Raw genomic sequence first — 18,047 nt, 5'->3', positions numbered from 1 at the left:
CAGGCCACCCCTCAGGAGGGACCTCTGCTGTTCTCCAACCACTGGAGCGCTGCTTCGGGCTCTCACCGCCATGCAGCCCACCTCACGCCGTCCGCCTCCAGCCCTCCGTGCGGGGAAAACACCCCGGCGCCGTAACCGAGGCCTCGGCGGCAGCAGCAGCCAGCCGCGGAAGCGGCGGGCCGAGCGCTGGGAAAAGCCGCTCCGCCTCCCGCCGGGAAAAGCCGCTCCGCCTCCCGCCGGGCGCTCCCGCGGCAGGTGCGCGCCGCAGGCGGCGCGGAGGAGGAGCGCCCGCCCTCGCGCATGCGCTTCGCCGCGGCTGCGGCCTGGCTCCCCGCGTCTGCGCCTGCGCACTCCCCTCTCCCCTCGAGCAAGATGGCGGCGGGGAGATCAGCCCTGGGAAGCGAGTGAGGGGTGCGGCTGGGCAGCCGGGCTGGCGGGGAGAGGCCCCCGGCGTGGCGGCTGAGGTGCGCCTGAGGAAGGCGGCTGCCGGGCGGGGGCTGGGCCTGTGCGGGAGCTGGGGAGGAGGCCGGGGCTGCCCCGGCGCCCGCCGCGGAGATGAGGAGCTGGGGAGACGGGGCAGGGACCGGCCGTCGCCGGTGAGGAGGGGCAGCGGCTGCTCCCGTATGCGCGCCCGCCAGTCGCCCCTGCACGCCCCCCAGGGGAGGAGGCGCAGCTCTCGGCTCCGCGGGCCCGCGCCGGCGGCGGCAGGCGCCGGAGGAGTCGCGACGGCGCTGCCGGGCGGAGGGAGAAAGGCGGACAGGTGAGTGCCCGTCGGCTGGAGCGCCGGGCCCGGTGGACCCGGCCCGCTTCACCCGGCCCTTCGGCCCCGCGTTCTCGGCAGCAGCCGCTAGCGGCAGCCCCGGGCGGGTTTGAACCAGGCATCCGCCTGGCTGAGGCAAGGCTCGGGTGCGCCTCGCCCTGCGGGCGCCCGCCCCGGGCCCTCATCCCCCGCGGCCCTGCCGCCTGGCGAGGGGGTCGCCGCCCCGGGGCAGGGCCGAGCCCCGTAGGGGCTGCCCCCAGGAGGAAGGAGCCGGGCCTTGTGCGTGTTACTCAGTCAGTAGTGGCGCTTTTTTTTTTGTGTGTGTGTGTTGGTCTCATGCCATTTGACTTCGTTTAGTGGTTTTATTCCTCAAAGTCTGCCGGGAAGTATTAAGATATTCGATATCTAAGATACCACTGGAATATAAGGTGCCATTGGAATATGAAGGCAGTAGGGTCAAGGCCCAGCAACTAGGTCTTAGGAAGAGCTCAGCTGCTGTCTTTTATGAAAAGATACTTGAAGTCTGTGGCATGCACAAACTTTCCTCTTTAACTTCAAAACTCAGTGTTAGTAGTGCTTACTTTTTCTGTTACGTGTCCTCTCTGACCTCTTGCAATGAGAGGTGGATCTGTACAGGTGTCTGTGTCTATAGCCTCAGTTTCTGAAGTCATTCCAGTGTCGGTGGTCTTTAAAGGCTTCAGAAGTGATTGAACATAAAGTAAAATAGTTCAGATTTCTTCTGTAAATGTCAGCTTTGTTTTGTAACTGCAGAGTAATGGAGAAGTGAAGATGAGAGTGTGCTAAACTATATAACTGACGTGTTCATTGTTGTTCCGCCCCTCCCAATAACTATAAACAATATGATGGTGCTGGCCTGTAGAACTGGATAGATAAGCCTTTTGGTAAAGCTGTCACAGAAACTTTTAACTTTCTGAAAAATAAAATAAGTTTCTGCAGAAACTGTTTTCATGTTCTTGCTTCAGACAACTACTGCTTGAACAAGAGGAGATTTTTGTATGTACCAATGAAGAAGCACAGATTAGAAAGCTTTGCTTTAGGAGTACTGTTAAAATTTTGGTAACTTAAGGCTACAGCAAGAGTTAAGGAAGATTAGCTGTAACCTTATATTTTAAACTGAATTTGAAAAAAATTGTATGCCAGATGGGTTTATCCAATCCTAAACACTCGAGAAATACTGATCTTAAAGTGAATGAGATGAGATCATTGTTATGCTTCAGCTTCAACTTCCTTGATATTTTCCTTTAGTTACAACGAAGACTATTTATAGAGTAGTTCTGCCCAGTGAAGAATACCTTGCAAGTGCTTGCTCTCCTTGAATGCTACAGGATTAAAAAAAAAAAATGTGATAAAAGTTGTTTATACTTAGTGTTATAAAGGAAAAAAACCGCAAAACTGTGGAAATCCAAATGGTGATATAGTTGATGAAGTACTTTTTCATTTCTAAATAATGCAGTAGGAAACACTGTCGAGCATAAGAACACATCTTACCATGTGTCTTATTTCCGTGCAGTGAAATACATGCTCAAGTGCATCAGCTTTTGATACCTAGACATCTGTTGTGCAAAATGTTCATTGAGTAACTAACATCACAACGACAGTTTCTTTAGAATATCCAACAAATACCATTAACAATGTGCTGTGCTGCTGTATGCGGGAAGTTTCTGATGCTGCTGTGTGCAGAAAGTTTCTGATGCTTTGTTTTGATCTGTATTAGTGCTAAACTATTAGCTGTTGGCCCCAAAGAACACCTGCATTTTGTGTTTATAGTACATGCTTGTATCATAGTGCATGCTTTCGAAAATATATATGTATTTTTGTGTTTATGTGTATTTACCTTCAATGAAGACTTCTGGATCATTTCTAGAAATTTCTTATACCTAGATAATCTCTAGCGTAAGGGAGTTATATCCCCCCTATGATTGTATTTAAAACTAAAAAGCATAGTTAATCATAAAACTTCCTTAATCCTGTGATGATCAAGAAAGAAAATTTTAATTTGTCTAACTTTATTTTGGCTAGACTCTGAACATTCTTTCACAGAATGTTAGGGATTGGAAGGGACCTCAAAGGATCTTCTAGTCCAATAGTTTCTTTGCATAAAAGCAAAATAGTTTGGATTGTTATACAGTAGTTAACTTTTCTTGTTTCCTTCAAGTGGCTCATGTAACAATAAACAATTATTCACACAGATATTGTATATCTCATAGAATCATAGAATGGTTAGGGTTGGAAGGGACCTTAAAGATCATCTAGTTCCAACCCCTCTGCCATGGACAGAGAAATCCTCCACTACACCAGGTTGCCCAAAGCCTTATCTAACCTGGCCTTGAATACTTGCAGGGGTGGGGCATCCACAACTTCTCTGGGCAACCTGTTCCAGTGCCTCACCACCCTCAGAGTGAAAAATTTCTTATATCTAACCTAAATCTCCCCTCTTTCAGTTTAAATCCATTGCCCCTTGTCCTATCACTACACGCCCTTGTAAAAAGTCCCTCTCCAGCTTTCCTGTAGGCCCCCTTTAAGTACTGGAAAGCTGCTATAAGATCACCCCGGAGCCTTCTCTTCTCCAGGCTGAACAGCCCCAACTCTCTCAGTCTGTCTTCATAGCAGAGGTGTTCCAGCCCTCGGATCATCTTCGTGGCCCTCCTCTGGACTCGCTCCAGTAGCTCCATGTCCTTCTTATGTTGGAGACTCTAGAGCTGAACACAGTGTTCTAGGTGGGGTCTCACGAGAGCTGAGTAGAGGGGCAGAATCACTTCCCTCGACCTGCTGGCCACACTTCTTTTGATACAGCCCAGGATACGATTTGCTTTCTGGGCTGCCAGTGCACATTGCTGGCTCATGTTGAGCTTCTCGTCCACCAGCACTCCCAAGTCCTTTTCCTCAGGGCTGCTCTCAATCCATTCTCCGCCCAGCCTGTACTTGTGCTTGGGATTGCCCCGACCCATATGCAGGACCTTGCACTTGGCCTTGTTGAACTTCATGAGGTTCTCACAGGCCCGCTTCTCCAGCCTGTCAAGGTCCTTCTGGATGGCAACCCTTCCCTCCAGCATGTCCACAACACCACGCAACTTGGTGTCATCTGCAAACTTGCTGAGGGTGCACTCAATCCCACTGTCCATGTCTCCAGCAAAGATGTTAAATAGCACCGGCCCCAGTACTGACCCCTGAGGAACACCACTCGTCACTGGCCTCCACTGGACATTGAACCGTTGACCATAACTCTTTGAGTGTGACCATCCAGCCAGTTCCTTATCCACCGAGTGCTCCATCCATCAAAACCATGTCTCTCCAGTTAAGAGACAAGGATGTTGTGTGGGACAGTATCAAATGCTTTGGATAAGTCCAGGTAGATGATGTCAGTTGCTCTTCCCTTATCCGCCAATGCTGTAACTCCATTGCAGAAGGCCACCAAATTTGTCAGGCACGATTTGCCCTTAGTGAAGCCATGTTGGCTGTCACCAATCACCTCCTTATTTTCTATGTGCCTTAGCATATTCGCCAGGAGGATCTGCTCCATGATCTTGTCAGGCACAGAGGTGAGACTGACTGGCCTGTAGTTCCCTGGGTCTTTTAAAGATGGGGGCTATGTTTCCCCTTTTCCAGTCATTGGGAACTTCACCAGATTGCCATGACTTCTGAAATATGATGGATAGTGACTTAACAACTTGATCTGCCAGTTCCTTCAGGACCCGTGGATGCACCTTGTCTGGTCCCATGGACTTGTCCACCTTCAGGTTCTTAAGATGGTCTCGGACCTGATCTTCTCCTACAGTGGGCAGTTCTTCATTCTCCCAGTCCCTGCCTTTGCCTTCTGTGACTTGGGCTGTGCCGCTGGAGCTCTTGCCAGTGAAGACTGAGGAAAAGAAGTAATTGAGAACCTCAGCCTTCTCCATATCCCGGGTAGCCAGGTCCCCTGTTTCCTTCCGGAGAAGACCTACATTTTCCCTAGATCTCTTTTTATCACTGACATATCTATAGAAGTTTTTCTTGTTTCCCTTGATGTCCCTGGCCAGATTTAACTCTATCAGGGCTTTGGCTTTCCTAACCTGATCTCTGGTTGCTCGGACAATCGCTCTGTATTCTTCCCAGGCTACCTGTCCTTGCTTCCACGCCCTATAGGCCTTCTTTTTGTGCCTGAGTTGTTCCAGGAGCTCCCTGTTCATCCATGCAGGCCTCCTGGTGTTCCTACCTGACTTTCTCTTTGTTGGGATGCACCGCTCCTGAGCTTGGAGGAGGTGATCCTTGAATATTAACCAGCTTTCTTGGGCCCCTCTTCCCTCCAGGGCCTCGTCCCCTTGTACTCTAGCGAGGAGATCCCTGAAGAGGTGAAAGTCTGCTCTGCTGAAATCCAGGGTAGTGAGCCTGCTATGCACCCTCCTTGCTTCTCTAAGTATCTTGAATTCTACCATTTCATGATCGCTGCAGCCAAGGCTCTCCTTGAGCGTCACGTTCCCCACCAGCCCTTCATTGTTGATGAGAACAAGGTCCAGCAAAGCACCTCTCCTCATTGGTTCCTCTACCACCTGGAGAAGGAAGTTATCATCCATGCATTCCAGGAACCTTCTGGATTGCCTATGCCCTGCTGTGTTGTCCTTCCAACAGATATCAGGGTGGTCGAAGTCCCCCATGAGGACCAGGGCTCGTGGACGTGAGGCAGCTCCTATCTGTCTGTAGAGGGCCTCATCCACCCAGTCCTCCTGGTCAGGTGGTCTGTAGCAGACTCCTACTACTACGTCCCCTGTCCCTCCTCTCCCTTTAATCCTAACCCATAAGCTCTCAGTCGGGACCTCATTTGTCCCCAGGTGCAGCTCCATGCACTCTAGCTGGTCCTTGACATAGAGGGCAACTCCTCCTCCTCTTCTCCTCTGCCTATCCTTCCTAAAGAGCCTGTACCCTTGTATTCTGACACTCCAGTCATAGGATTCATCCCACCACGTCTCCGTGATGCCAATAAGATCATATCCCAACAGGCGCGCACACACTTCTAACTCCTCTTGCTTATTCCCCATGCTGCGCGCATTGGCATAAAGGCATTTAAGTTGAGCCCCAGATGAACCTGACTTCCTGGCTGGAGTGGCTGGAATTCCCTTCTTCTGTTCTACAGGTACTTCCAGCATATCTTTATCATTCTTGATATTACCTCCCTCCCCCTTCAAATCTAGTTTAAAGCCCTGTCAATGAGCCCTGCTAGCTTTTGTGCCAAGACCCTCGTTACCCTCCCAGAAAGACAAGTTCTGTCTGGTGCCAGTAGGCCTGGTGCCATGTGACCCATGCCATTGTCAAAGAAGCCAAAATATATGCTTGTAGTTTGGAAATATTTTATGGTGGCAAGTTGTTCTGAAATACCATGAGTGGCAAGTGAAAGCATAGCACTGATTTAAGATAGTGTGTGTCTTGTTTTCACTTTCAAACTGTACCGTAGAAGTTGTTTCATAGCATTACACAGTAGAAATCCATTAATTCTGTGATCTTCTCTCTCAGTATCTGAAACTCTGTGTAAGAATCCTTTTTTTGTTGTTGTCGTTATGCCTCATATATTCTCCTTTGACTTGTCTCAGTTTAACGTGGACACTGGAAAGCAATGTGTCTTTTTCTTTGTATCAAGTTACCATGTTTTTACAGTATGATTTTTAGTAACTGGTAGGTTAAAGCAATGACTTAATGGACTGAAATTATGTAGGTATCCAGCTTGATGAATGAAACAAACACTGCTAACTTTTCATGTTTTAATGAGAGTATCAATATTATGAATGTTAAAAGAAAGAAAGTGTATCAAAGTTATTTTATGAGCTTAGCTTTCAATGAAGTCTCCATTGGAAGCTTAAAAACGCAGTATGACGGTACTAAATGTATGTGTGTGGACTCACTGGGAAATGTAACCTAGTAGCTGTAACTGATCTTTAAAAGGACCTTCTAGTTTTTTGCTGTTCAAGTTCATATTATTTTCATCATTCATTTATTACCAGTATTAGCAAAGCAGAACCACTTTTACTGTTTAGTCTTAGCTTTGACTCCTCTGGATTCACTTACCCAGCTTCTAATGTTTTGATGTTTAATACCCCAGACTTGGGATTTTGATCCTAATTAACTTGAATTATGAGTAGAAGTGTAACTTTGTTAAAATAGTCTTAAAATAACCTGTGATAGTGATTTCAATGGCAACTCATGCTGTGCTATTGTAGAACTTGGGTTGTTCAGTGATTGCCATTCAGTTTTACTTGAAAGTTTGCATCTTGCTGCATCGGTTGTAGCTGGACAATAACGCTACTAGGCAGTGAGTATTTGTTTAAAATATCAGAAGTCTGTATTCGGTGGGGATGGCATGTTTCAGTGAAGGTTATGGGAGAGGTAGGTGGTTGGCAAAAAGGTTAAAAAGAATACTACTTGTTTGGTTTTTTTTATCTCTACGTGCTGCTGTAACAGTACCTCTGGTACTGCTTGATGGTCATGGTCACAAGGCTGAGATATGCTAATTTGAGTTGACTGACAAAGATTAATTGCGTTCTGTATGTTCATTTGTGTCTTTATTAGACGATGATCGCTTAAATATTAGTCATCACTAGTAGAAAAAAATTTGAAAAACATAAACGCTTTTTGAGATCAGAGAGAATCCATTTTGCCATTGCTTCCATGTGAATTTGCAGGTGAGAAATAAAATTCAGTAAACAAGAATATGTCCCCACTGTAAGAGAGACATAGATTTGTTGGAGTGTGTTCAGAGGAGGGCCACAAAGATGGTCCAGGGGCTGGAGCACCTCTGCTACGAGGACAGGTAGCGGGAGCTGGGATTGTTCAGCCTTGAAAAGAGAAGACTTCTGGGGGACCTAATAGCTGCCTTCCAATACCTGAAGGGAACCTACAGGAAGGCTGGGGAGGGACTTTTTAGAATCGTAGAATCATAGAATGGTTAGGGCTGGAAGGGACCTTCAAAGGTCATCTAGTCCAACCCCCCTGCAAGGAACAGGGATATCTGCAACTAGATCAGGTTGCCCAGGGCCTCGTCCAACCTGGCCTTGAATGTCTCCAGGGATGGAGCATCCACCACCTCTCTGGGCAACCTGTTCCAGTGTTCTACAACTCTCATGGTAAAAAATTTTTTCCTAATATCCAATCTGAATCTACCTCCCTCTATTTTAAAACCATTACCCCTTGTCCTATCACAACAGGCCCTCCTGAACAGCCTCTCCCCATCTTTCTTGTAGGCCCCCTTGAGGTACTGGAAGACCGCTATAAGGTCACCCCGGAGCCTCCTCTTCTCGGCTGAACAGCCCCAACTCTTTCAGCCTGTCCTCATAGGAAAGGTGCTCCAGCCCTCTTATCATCTTCGTGGCCCTTCTCTGGACCCTCTCCAACTGGTCCATGTCCTTCTTATGTTGGGGGCTCCAGAACTGGACGCAGTACTCCAGGTGAGGTCTCAAGAGGGCAGAGTAGAGGGGGAGAATCACCTCTCTCAACCTGCTGGCCACGCTCCTCTTGATGCAGCCCAGGACGCGGTTGGCCTTCTGGGCTGCAAGAGCACATTGCCGGCTCATATTGAGCTTCTCGTCCACCAGTACTCCCAAGTCCTTCTCCTCAGGGCTGCTCTCAATCCATTCTCCGCCCAGTCTGTATTTGTGCCTGGGATTACCATGACCCAGATGTAGGACCTTGCACTTGGCCTGGTTGAACTTCATGAGGTTGGCACGGGCCCACTCTTTTACAAGAGTGTCCACTGATAGGACAAGGGGAAATGGGTTTAAGTTGAAGGAGAACAGATTTAGATTAGATCTTAGGAAGAAATTCTTCAGTACGAGGGTGGTGAGACTTTGGAATAAATTGCCCAGAAAAGTTGTGGATGCCCCCTCCCTGGAGGTGTTCAAGGCCTGGTTGGACGGAGCCTTGAGTAGCCTGATCTAGTTGAGAGGCGTCCCTGCCCATGACAGGGAGGTTGGATTAGATGATCTCTAAGGTCCCTTCCAGCCTATGCCATTCTATGATGATCTTTTGAATTAGTAAACACACTTGTATTAGAGCACAAGTAGTTTGATTTTTCTATGGAAATGGTGAACTAAAATGCTGAAGTTTGAGAATCAATAGCATTTTGAGGTGTCTTTCATAAGCGTAGTGTTTTTCTTCAGGGGTGCATTTTAACCACAGATTGATAGAGTATTGATCTCTAACGGAAGAAGAGATCTTACTCATGTAGACTTCATAGTTCAAAATAAAAAATTTAGACATGTCTGAAATAGTATAATGATGCCCCTCTTAATGCTGTGATTTTTTTTGAGATAGGAACGTTTTATTCTTAACCTGTAATAGAGCTCTGATGAAGGCTTAGCTTTTCACTCATAGATTAAATTGAGTGAAAATTTTGTATTTTTTCTGGAAATGAGATATCAATAAAAAGCTTTCTTATTTGTGCAGTTAATGATATGAGTCTTGGTTGCTTTAAATAGATTCTGAAAGGTGCTGAGTTTCACAAAACTGAATTTTAACTGTTTTAACTGAATTTTAACTGAAAGATTGGCCTTTTTGTAGTAACTGGCATGTGGAGGGAACTGGAAGGAAACTAGGACTTCTCATTGTTGTGTGACAAGAGTGCAAAGAAATAATGAAAGCATAAATTGTGTGAGTTGGCTTTCCCTTTATTAATGGAAAAAGGTTCTCAGGATCACATGAGCTTTTTCTCCTCTCTGAAACCCCTGCTATGGAGATCCCACGTTGCTGCCGTTCTTCCCTTTAAAGGGCTTCAGCTAAGAATCTCTTTAGAACAAAGCAGTAATTTTTCTTATATAATAGTGTTAAAAATTCCCATTTAACACACGGATTTTATACAGAAGTTTAGGTTTTTTGTGTTTTTTGTTTGTTTTGGTTTTAGTTTTTTTTTTGTTTACTCAAACATGCCTCCTTTGTCTCGTTCTTTCACTTTAAGCTAATTGAGTTATATGTTGAGTTGTATGACTTGATTTTGCTTTCCTGCTGTTTCTTGGAATGAAATTTCCACTTTTTTTACATACTGTAAATTGAAATTCAGTTGATCAATGGAAAGTGTATCCCTCCAGCCCCCTCTGGCATGTGTTGTTACAGGCTCTACTGGAGTTTGCATTTGGGTCGCAGACTCTCTGTTTAGGTAGTGGGCTGACTGCTGTCTAATAATACTATTTGAATGCCTGAGTAAGCTTGTCAGGATAGAACTTACAGCTGTCACTGTATATGCTGGAGTGGATTCCTGCTCTTTCTTTTGGTTTGTCTCCTGATGTGTGATTTATTTGGTTATTGGGTTTTTTTTGTTGTTGTTTTGTGGTGGATTTTTTTGTTGTTGTTATAGAGGAGTATTTTTCATAACTGATTTGTGGGAATATGGAAAGGTTAAGTATTAGTGTGAATAAAAATACGATGTAGACAGAGGCTTTGGCTACATAAACAAGAAATGAGGTTCAAACATGGTGGTGAAAATCAAAAGTACTGTAATATTCAATGTATCCCCGTATCTTTAGATAAAATTACCCATCTGATTTCTTTGCAAGATTTTTTTTTTATTTTGACAAAAGTCCTGTGAACATCTTTGGTCACAGACTTTATATTCAGGTATATACAGCAAATCAGATCTGAATCCACGTTGCTACTTGTGATATGCTTGGAGAAATAAAGTAATCTTCAGAGTGATAGGAGCAAAGTGTTACTATGTCTGAAATACTACAAGGAGTCTGTCCAGCCTACTAGTTTTATGTGATGTGGCTTTGTGTTGTAATGGTTTCCTACAAATTGAGGGGTGTTAGTAAAAGCAAAAAAATGGGCTGTGGAGTGTGCAGGGATTTTTGTTGTTGAGAAGAGAGTGTTTCTGTTTTGGGGTTTTATAATTAATAGTTTTTCATAACTAGACTTTGTAATAAATTTGTGGCCTTCTCTGCTAGGATAGCATTGATAGAGTTCTTTCTTCTCTACAATTCAATAATTATAATGATGGTTCTTCTGTTTGTTATAGGTTGCTGTTACTGCACAGTAGGTGTAAAGTTCTTGCTTAAGATGTCGTATCTTGCAGCTGATCTCTGTTCTCAGAAATTATTGATTTGCCAAGCTTCTGGAGTTTGATGTGAGTACAGTTGCTTTTCATGCCGGTTGTGCTTGGATTTGGAGGAGAATGTAAGAAAAGGTCTTGATGGGTAGAAAGGTAGTTATTGTTGTAATTAAGAGAAACAGGGAGTGTGCTGCAGAGCAGATCAGAGTTGAGGTGAGTGTGCAGCTGTGCCTACATTTCGGTGCTTTTGTTTGAGGGAAGGAGCAAGGGAACGTGTAGTTACGCCTTACAGCATAGACCTGAAGATCAAATTTACACAGTCCATTAAAAAGCAGTAGCATATGCTATTATCAGAAGACTACATATTGAAATGGCTCTTCTCACATATATGTGGGTTCTTTGTTAAGAAATAGGATAATCTGTTTTCGTAGATCGTATGTACAATTTTTTATGTACAAAATACATGCTAAACATACAGTCTAGGAAGTCCTACTGTGTAGTTAACATTAACGTACCTTTCTTTGGGGATGTTTGAGAGCATATGAAGGATGTCTTGGGAAATAAATTTACTATGTTGATACCTACTTATTGGCATTGGAATTTAGTAGTTTAGAGATTAGACTCTTTCAGTTCCTGATTTTTTTAAGTGTTATTTCAGACATGGAAACAGTACTGTCCTGGCACATAGTAACTGTAGGAATTAAAGTTTTTGTGGGGCTGTGGTATAAGAATTTAAGGAGATACGCAGTCATGCTACTTGTTATCCTAATAGACGCTTTAATGGTGGAGACTTTTTCTGATAATGTGAGATAACAAGAGCTTTCTTTTTTTATTTGAATGATAATGGAAACATTAAAACATTCAATTATCACTGTTAATTTAAACATTTTAAATGTTTCTAGATTTTTTAAAAAAAAATCTGAAGTAAAAAAATGCCAAATTTATTTTAATAATGCAGTCCATTCCTTGCTGTCTTGAACAATCTGAAAAGAGGATGTTAGTGCAACAGACTTTTTTTAACTGCAGCAGTGTTAATTGCCAGTTTGGTCAACAACAGTTACCTCCATTGCTTTGTGCCTGTATAACGTCCTTTGGAATAGGCCAAGATTCATCAAACTGTGAAATGAGACATTCCTTTTGAAAATGGAGCAAAATAGTTTGATCAAACAAGTTCATAGTCAGTATTACTAAGTTGTATTTTGTGTGTACAGTACCTGAATAAAAATACTGAGTTTCTCAGTTGTTCCTCTTGGAGGCAGGTCATAGTAGTGCAGTCTTTATGGATTTAAATTCAGGTATCAGTCTTGCAAAGAACTTCCAATTTACCTCAAGCTGCTGACATCTTGGGTGTAATACTGCTGCTGTCTGTTTGTCTTGTTTTGTGCTACTCAGATTAAATACCTCATTTCTGTGGTTACTTCTTTTCAAAACACCGTCCTAATATCGGATGCCTTTTGAAAACATAATTGAAAATATTTTTTCTTGTTGCAAAGTCCGTTGGTACTCGGACTGGTCTTGGTGGTTTGTCACCATGATCTTTACTATTTAGCAAAAATTTAATGCAGTTTAGTTAAAATGTGGAATTCTAGAAGCTTTTTCTTAAGACCAACAATTTAGCATGCCTTCATTTGTGAACTTTTTTGTGCAATTAAATGCTCACTTCTTTAGTTCCCAAAGCTTTGAAATATTGTCAGAAGTCTATTTAATGCCTTATAAGGCTGTAAGGAAGTGGATGACCTGCACACTACTCTTGCCTACCTACTTAATAAAAAATACCTTTCCTGTAGCTGATCTAGTGCCTGATTTGAAATTTTAGTACCATGTTGCAACCTGCTTATTTCAGTGAAAATGCTGGCCATTTTGTCATTTTGCTATTCAGTAAAACCTTCAAATAGGTAGGTAAGCACTTCGTTTTCATGGCAAGGAGAAGTTGGCTTCCAAACCCTGAAAGAGAAGTTCTTGTTTTATCAGTCCTGCTTCAGTGTCCTTCCAGTGCCCACAACGCTTGCCCCAAGGAAGTATTGTCTCTCTTCCTCATGTTTAGGAGTTCTTCAAGTAGAAAATTCCCATTTATGATGTGCAAAGCATATAGGTCACAAAGCGCCAAGTAGCGTGGTTCTTTTACTATAGAAGAAGGAATACAAGACTGAAGTTGTTTCGAACCCAAACCTTTTTTTTTTCTTTGGGTTTGTTTTTTCTGGTGGGTTTTGTTTTGTTGATTGTTTTCTTTTACAATTCAGCTATGTTTTTTTTTAAAGGAGAGGAGGCGGGAAGATTTAGGTATTTGAAATAGACATTCCACAAAGGAAACACTGTACATGCCTTGAGTAATGGGATTTCTGAAGTTAAATGCCTGCCTTGTCTCATTGAGATTGTTTGCAACTTCTACGTTTTCTACTCAGAAAGATCTGCATTCAAGATCTCTACTTTTTCTAAGCTGTTTCCCACAGAATTTGCGATTCAAGGGCTCATGTGAAGTCTCTTTGATTACTCTGTATTAGACATTAAAGGGTTGGAGGTGAAATTAAGTTTGAGTAACGCTGTTGGCTGTCAGCAGATGCTATATACCAGGATCTAGACCAACCCCACAGAAATCCTGATTATGTTAGAATTTACTTATTTACTTTCTTTTGGCCTCAAAAACTTCCTGATGAACAGTTTTGGAGTAAAAGCTTTGGTGCCAATAACCTTGACACTATAATTGGCACCTATTGCTGCCAAGAAGACAGCATCAGCAGGCAACACTGAGGTACATGAGATTCCGACGTTAGCAGACGCTAATATGTAATGAAAAATTTGTTTATAGACTTTATCAATACCAGGATTAAGCACAACTCTGCATACTTCCCAATTGCCTTATATATCTACTTTTTTAATCTTTCTTGGTATCAGTCTTCCTCCTCCACTCTATTTCAGCAGAATGACTCCATTGGGATTTTGTTCCCTGGTATTCAAATTGTTCTACTACAATTGTATAGGACTCTAATTTTAGCCCAGTCTAGTGGAGTGGTGACTCAAACTGCTGTAAGATTTCCACAGGACGAGGCAAAAACCCCACGGAGTTCCTGCCATTTGGTCTAGCACTTTTCCATGTTTTGGATTTTGTTGTTATTTCGAGGGGAACCGCGGATCTAAACTAGAAATACAAGCTGAAAAAGGGCATTAGCTAATGTGATTTTTCTTCTTTGGTTTCAAAAATAGCTTATTTGTTTATATGTATTGTTATATATGTTCATGACTTTTTAAAAATTCTCTATAGGCTCAGGATAGAAATGTCAACATAGAATGATGGTACTTTATTCACATGTGTAAGTCTCAAAATATGGTTCAGAATAAGCTCCAGAAAGGTTTAAGGTCAGGACTCAGCTTGGAATCACTGAAAAAGTTTTAATTTGATCAGATTTCTTTTTGTACCCCACTTGGATGTCATTATAATTCCATCTAGGCTACCAGGAAGCACAAAGGATGCCTGACTACAGTTCATACACGGATGTGGTTATTATATTTTTGTCTTAAAATATCCTTGCTGGTTTAATGTGTGTACACTGTAAATCTGTGTGCTTGCATTCAGTTAGACTCACTCCACTGTTGCGTTAATGCGTGCTAGTGCAATCAAATAGCCAGAATATTATAAGACTTCTTGTTAGTTAATGTAAGACTAATGGGATGTTTGAATTGGCATGGAATTAGGTCTCTGACAAAAGGTTTAGATGCCAGTCCGAGTGATGGCTTGCTAATTAAATGTCTAAATGTCATTGTTAAGACCTTGAGAACTAGACTTGATTCATAAAGCTTTTTCCAAAAAATGTTTCAAGTGCTGGAAGCTGAAAAGAATGAATTGAATGGAGAAAGAGAGCTTGTCTTCCTCTAAAACCAGCAGATTTGTGTATTGCTTTATTTGCATGAAAAAGTAGTTGTCTGTACATGACTGTCTTTATACTGTTCCAAATCTTTCTCTCAATTTTACTTATGAGCAAGAAGTCCAGATCTCTTTTTTTAACAAGTGAAATAATTCCTTCAATGACAAAAATGTACTGAAGAGTCCATGTGACAGTCTAGTATGCATGCAACAAGAAAGAGACCTGAGACTAGTTGTAACGACAAAGCCTGGTTGTAATTCACTGTTTTATATTTTAGAAGTCTCAGGTGTTTCAGAATGTTTTAATTTGTTCAGAGAATAATGGGAAAACGTCTGCCTTCAATGTACTGGGATTACCATCGCTAAGTTTCACATTTGCTCTCTGCCAATATATTAATTCTTGCCTTTGAAGTCAAGAGCTCTGAATATATGTAGTGTAGGAATGTATGCGTTTGTTACTTGCTCAATCAGTGTTTATTGCTTGAAAATTTTGGCTTGTGACTTAAGTGGCGGAATTCCTTACAAAGGCAAGTAATTGTTCATGTGAGCAATTTGCCACCTAGTTCACTGTTTGAAGGTGAGTTGTCTATCTTACTCAATCCATGTTCTTTAAAGTTCGTTGCACTATTTGTAAACATGGATGGGTAGTGCTTTTCACCATTCTTGCCTCTGTTCTGGATTTCCCAAGTTGTTGTGTAATTATATTGCAGGAGTCTCTAGAAGCCCTGTAAGCATCAGAACTGCTTTGTGTTGGGCAAACCTCGTATCCATAAAAAGACACGATTCCTGTACTGAGGCAATTACACTGCTCATAGCCTGCAGTGTAGAATGTTACCAGGCATTTGAACTGGGGAATAAATTTTTTCGTGAGGTTCATTACTAACACTTGCCAGTGTTTACTCTTTGGGAGAGGGGAGGTAATAAACAGTAAATAAAAGAACATCAGGAAAGTATCAGCCAGGTATAGACTAGAAAGCCCCTGTTTTTCTAGCGCACTTGTAATTCAGTGCAGTCATACTATACAGCTTTTATGGAAGTGCTTGGACTTGATAGTGTGGCCATGCTCTGTCACATGACTGAAGCATAGGTGTACCCTTTGATGTGGTGGGTTCACATCTGGGCACACAAGAACAGTTCCAGTCCAGTCATTCATCCAGATGACTTTAGTCCCATACATATTTGGTCACATAATGAATGAGAGCCATGATGTGAATGAAATTTCCAAGTGGTAAGTCATGTCTGGTCACAAGATAGGGCAAAAAATTCAGGGAAAGCAGAAAAAAGCAAGAAGTGATCCTGGGGAACAATTAATCCATAATCTTAAAGAAGAAAATTTCATTTACTGTCAATTGAGTTTCTGGAGAAGGACTGTGGTTTTCTGTTCATGTGACAGAAGGGATTTTGCCAATGACATGGGATCTCTTCCATTGTTTCTTCCTTGTCAGAAGAAGTAATACCTACTGTGGAGATTTCTGTCTTTCTCTTGCTACTTGGGGTAATTAGCTTGCAAAATTAACTCCTTCGATGGTGTAGGCAATTCTTAAAACTCTTAAGATCTCAGCTTATCTTGATTTGCAGGCACTAAGTTTATGAGCAAGACTACTTTATTTGGAATTTTTGTTTGTGTAGAAACAAAGTGTAAAGTCTGCCAGAGTTTACTCTTGATCACTCAGTGCCAGGCAAACTTTAAAGTTGCATGGTTTGAATTTTGACATTAGAACATACGCATTATTTCTAGCGAAGGATTCAGTGCTTGTTTAAAAATATAAACAGTTATAAAAGAGTAATGGATCCATAAAATGGAAATCCATGCTGAGGAGGAGGATCTGTGTCAAATATGATTTTCTCTAAATCTCAGCTAGGTGAGGCTGGTGTTGTAGCTGACTTATCTTGGGGATCTTTGAAAATACATCTTTTAGTTTAAAATTGAGGTATTGGGGTTATGTATTAGGAGAGAAAAAAAAAGAAACCATTCTTCTAGTACACTTAGTGATCGAGAACTTTTCTAAATATGGTTATGACTATTTAAAATTTTCCCTTCCCGTGTCTGTAGGGATGGAAGCCTGACATGCAGAATGTATTGGTAATTGGTAAAATGTTTTTCCTCTCAGTAATAGTATTTTAAATTGTACCTCTAGCCTGAGCGTTTCAAGAAATTTGCAGTGTTATACACTTTAATCATGCAATTGTATCGTACAGTTCTAAGATTTAATACTTGCAACTTGGGTATTTTGATTGTCTAAATTGACTAGCTGGTGGCCCTGGATCCAAACTGGGGAAGGAAACCTGGCACTCAAATGTGCTCTCTATCTTGGATCAAGGAATTTAGAAACACCCTGGTTTCTCAGTTTTGACAAACTTAAGTGCATTTTTCTGCTCTGTTACTCCACTCATGCTTCATTTGTTCCCGTCATGGCTAGCAGCCCTTTTTTTCTTCAACTGCTTTTTCCCACTACTTTCCTTAAGTAACTTTGATAGTGGTAAATTTTTAGTTGTAGCTATCTCAGATGCTGGTTTTGTTACTTTAAAGTTGGGTGTTGATTTCCAAGATGAAGAATGGCCCAAAGAAAGGGTAGCTTTGTGTTACTCCTAAAAGTATGGATCATTGAGCACCGTTGCTACATGTATAGAGCTTGGTACTGGAAGCAACTTGCCTGGAGATGCAGTGAATATTTCAATTTTGCATTCTTTTTCTACTGAGCAGGTAGATCAATTTCAAAAAGTATTCATGCTGCTTGAATACTGGACAAGGCAGACTCAGTCACCCACCCCTAGCTTATGCTTGAATTTTTGTTCCTTACTGACTATTCAGTAAGCTGAACCTTCATTATTAGGAGAAAATAAGCTAAAATATTATAGAGTCATCAGATTTTTATAAAAACAGCCCTTCCCAGTGGAAGCAAAAAGTCTTTTTTCAACCTCACTAGTGTTACAGAAATGAAGATTTGAAGATGCTGTACATTCAAAACCCAAAAGAAAAACATAATTCCTAGCACCTACCCCACCAACACCATAAAACTCCATATTTTGAAATAAGGCTGTAGATTTTTAACTTTCAGTAAAGACAGTAAACTGTATGCCAAAAGAGGAGAAAGAAAAATTTAGTATGTCACTAATGCCTAGAGGCTTGTGTATCAGCAGATTCCCTAAGGGAGTGAGACCCATATCATCCAAGGAAACATTTTTATGGTGAAGAAATAAGCTGAAGAGAGCAAGAACGTTTCCAAAACAAAAGCCATCCCCAAAAAATCGAACATGACTCATTAGGCTTGATGATTAATATGGCTATGAGCAGGAAAACCGCATGCTGACCAGGTGTCCATAGGAGTTGTGCTACCTGGGAGCACAGGTCCTGTCTGTGAAAGGGCTGCTTTCCACAGTAGCTCATCTCTGCATGCACAGAAATC

General features: G+C 42.3%; 1 protein-coding gene across 2 annotated transcripts in view; it reads left to right on the top strand.

Moving 5' to 3' along the window:
• The first annotated feature begins 719 nt into the window (after window positions 1–719).
• Window positions 720–18,047, top strand: part of APC (APC regulator of Wnt signaling pathway) — a 107,244-nt gene continuing 89,916 nt past the window's right edge. For both annotated transcript variants that reach the window (XM_086630018.1, XM_086630017.1), the window contains exon 1: window positions 720–760. The gene's annotated coding sequence lies outside the window, so the exon portion shown is untranslated. The remainder of the gene's footprint in view (window positions 761–18,047) is intronic.

The sequence above is a fragment of the Tauraco erythrolophus genome, chromosome Z (assembly GCF_009769465.1).
Source record: "Tauraco erythrolophus isolate bTauEry1 chromosome Z, bTauEry1.pri, whole genome shotgun sequence".
Lineage (NCBI taxonomy): Eukaryota > Metazoa > Chordata > Aves > Musophagiformes > Musophagidae > Tauraco > Tauraco erythrolophus.
This window is presented reverse-complemented; position numbering and strand designations above follow the sequence as displayed.